The 3,694-nt window shown below is 31.5% G+C and overlaps 1 long non-coding RNA gene across 1 annotated transcript; it reads left to right on the plus strand.

The window, feature by feature from the left end:
* The first annotated feature begins 898 nt into the window (after positions 1–898).
* On the plus strand, positions 899–2,830 carry LOC105461264. The gene is made up of 2 exons (XR_975916.1): positions 899–981; positions 2,080–2,830. It is a non-coding gene; the product is annotated as an uncharacterized LOC105461264 (long non-coding RNA).
* The last annotated feature ends 864 nt before the right edge of the window (positions 2,831–3,694 follow it).

Genomic DNA, 3,694 nt, shown 5'->3' on the forward strand with positions numbered 1-3,694 from the left:
ATATATATATATATATATATAATAAAAAGACACATATGTATTATATGTATAAGAATATATAAAAGGTATATTACTAAAGAAATATTCATAAACACATTTCTATTGACATATATCATTATGTAAGTAGATGAAAATTTGATATAGACAAATTCCGATAATTCTGGTGGTTTTTGCGAAACGCATTCAAGACGCATTTTCTTCAAATAAAGATTGATCGTATCTTATTTGCAAATTAAATTTTATTCCTGATTTGTTAGTTATTAATTGCAAAATGGTTCAAGCTTGCCTAAAGAGAACATTTATTACGATGTAACAACTATAGCATATAATGTTACCATCAGCATAGGGGAGTCGTTCAGCATAGGAATACGTGCGCACGTGCGCACCATAAATTTCCGCGACATTTGCGAACATTTGCGAGCTGAGAGTGGCGTGACAGTGAAAATCGATGCGTTATTATCAGATGTAACTCTATTATCGGTAGTTAGTTAAGTATCGATGTGGAGATCGGTCGTTTAATTTGGTCGCTCTTCGAGCGCACGTTCCAATAACGATGTTTATGTCGACGCATATATAAGTATTCGCGCATGTCAAACTTAAAAATGAATCCGGAGAAATGTGATTCAATTCATTCAATTAAATCAAGTTTTACAGTGCGTTAATTATTACTGCAGCAAGAAATCTGTGAAATCTTGCTTTCATGCAGGAATCGGAAAATTATTTTCGATGAGAATGTTTTTTATTTTAATCATTTTCAATTAGAAAAGTGTATTTCGATCAAATCGGAAAAAAACTCATTTCTCGCTCATCACTCTAGCTATCCCCATGCAACGTACTATACCTATATATGAGTATAAACGCCGTGCTCTATATATATAAACGTGTAATTCTCGGCGTTTGATGAGATTTGTTTACGAAAACTTACAGCACCAACGTTGAGAATTTATACGATAACACACGTGGCGCTTTTAATGCAGAAAGGTTAGCTCTCTTACTCTTACGTTCATCCGATGTAGAAAAAAAAGAGAAAGAAAAAGAGCAGTGCTCTAGGGTATGGTCCGTGTAAAGTGCTGCCAGAGCTCGGGCGCAAATATTCATTTCACGCATTCGAGTCGGGAGATGGGAGAGAAAGACAAATAAACAGGAGGACAGGAGAAGTGACGCGAGGACGTATGTGAAGAGTATTATTCGTGCAGCTGCTTTCGTCGCATTGCATTTTCCAGTGATGAATGAATCATTTAATGCGGGAGCGCAATGAGCTTATTCATTTTGATTAATTATCCTAAAGTAGAGAAAGAGAGAGAATGAGTTAATTAATAAATGAAAGCGATATGTATGTGATTCCTTTCCCAAAAATCATAAGAATTCTTTATATTATTTAACATTTATTCCTAGAGAATTGTAGTGTTACTGCATTGATATTTAATATGGATAAGAAAAAATTTTTTTTAAATTAGAGATTTTTTCTTTTTTCAATTGGTTGAAGTTTGGAGAGTGGAGACACATTTTCAGCTCTGCAACTCTTCATCGTTTTCGAGTTTTAAATCAATTTATAATTTATTTGTGTAACAAAATATGAATTTTTACGTTTTATCTTTTTAAATTATTTTCTCAAGTATATTTTACAGTTTGATTTCGTTTTTTTTCTCGCAGAAGCTGTTTCTTGCATGCTCATTGTTTGATTTATTATTTCGCATTGTCACAAAAAAAACAATTTAAAAACAATTAATATGGAATAATTCACAAATTGCACTATACGTGTAGAGTCTTTTGGTTAATTACTTTGTAAACTAATGTACTTTGTAGATTTTATTTAGTAAAGAAAATGTGAAGGGAGATTATCTTAAATCTCATCTCTCGCTGCTTCCCAATTAATTCTAATTCAACATTAAATACATATATATAAATATATAATATAAGGACAAACTAAAAGCAAAATTTCTTGAAATTAATTGAAGAATATGATTTCATCGATCTACGTCTTTTTTATCTGCTTTTAATGCTTTGGTAGCTATTGCGATGTGTGTCTCGTCGTTTGCACACATTTTCGCCGAGTATAAGAGACTCCAATTTTTACAGGTGAAGTATTGTTAAAACCAAGGACGCGCGTTGAAAAAAGCGTGGAAGAGGCAGGACGGATCGTTAATTAAAAGTCAGAGTGACAGACGTTTAATCGAATTTCAACGTCGCCAAAGTGTCGCATTACCACAGAAGTGTAGTCTGAAAGGAGCGTCGATATTTGTTAGCGAGGCGAACATGAGAAGTGAGAAAGTGCTGAGCGGATACCAACCTGTGGCGTAAGCGCGCGCGTGCTATTAATGAACTTGTAATTAAATCGCAGACTTGGCTAATAACACATCTAGCGAAGAACCATGTGAGAATCTCACTTACATTACGTTTCATTCGTATCCATGTCCTGATATCAATAATTAATTTCATTTCGTTTTACCGATGAAATTTGTCCGAAAATGATAAAAACGTTTAATCTGATATGTAAATAAGTAAATTTAATGTGTTGTATTCTTTACAATGTATTCTCGTAATTATTGCACATTATAATTGTTGCACATTTAATTCTGAAATAGGAAGTTTAAAACAATATGCAGAGCTAGTATTTTGCAGTCTATATTCTTTTCTCTGAGAAATAGGTGCATGAAAGATTTTTATTTCTCATGCAAAAATAAATCCAATATAAAATAAAGTTATTTTTCTGAAAGAAAAACAATTTCTCACAGAACGGAATAATTATATTTCTTTTCTCCTTGTCAAACTTTAATAATCTGTTGCTGTAAATAAAAGCGATAAAATATAAAATATTAAGAACAAACGATATCAAATCGCATTAAATTAATAATTATTAACGTGTATAATAAGATTATATACGTGTATATATATATGTACGTTCCAGTTTTATTTATTTTTTTGCATAAGTAATTTCCTCGCGTAATTTAGTTATATATCATGGTGGGACACTCGGTATTTTTCGAAGCTTTGCTTCGATAAATATATAAAGCAAGAGCATCTGCTCCGATTTATTCATGCGCCACATTATTGATTATCGAATTGTGTCAACACCTGGTAAGCATCTCCCACAGGTGTATCTCAACGACGGTGCGTATGGAAACGTTAGAATAGATAATAGCGATTAAATGAAGAGTAGATTGTGCAGAAGTCTGCACATGGTTCTGGGAAATTAAGAAGGGGAAAACATGTCAAGAGAAGGCGAGCCATTTAAAAATAACAATCTCCTCGAATACTTACAGGCACTCATTTTATCGTTGATGAAAAATATTTGCGAATATTTGCAATTGTTGTTGGCAAACTGATGAAAAGAGGATTATATTCGTAATCTTTATCTACAAAAACAAATTTTGTTGCTTTTGGTGAATATTTAAAAGTACATATAAAATTTTTAATGTAACTAAAAAGTATTATTTGTGAATATATTTACATGCAAATACAATTATTATTTATTTATTCATACGTCTTAGATATCATCATTGATGAATAAATAATGCGAGTAATATATATTTATCCAAGTGCTTCTACATTAAGATTAAGGTAATATTAAAAATGTATCATCTTTCTTTTTTTTAAACTTGAAATATAAACGTTGCATTAATTGTATCACAGTTCGATGACGCGAATAAATATATGTTATCACTGTATTTTGTTTAATACTAATATACTAGCA

Source organism: Wasmannia auropunctata, unplaced genomic scaffold, assembly GCF_000956235.1.
Source record: "Wasmannia auropunctata unplaced genomic scaffold, wasmannia.A_1.0 LD299435.1, whole genome shotgun sequence".
NCBI classification, from domain to species: Eukaryota; Metazoa; Arthropoda; class Insecta; order Hymenoptera; family Formicidae; genus Wasmannia; species Wasmannia auropunctata.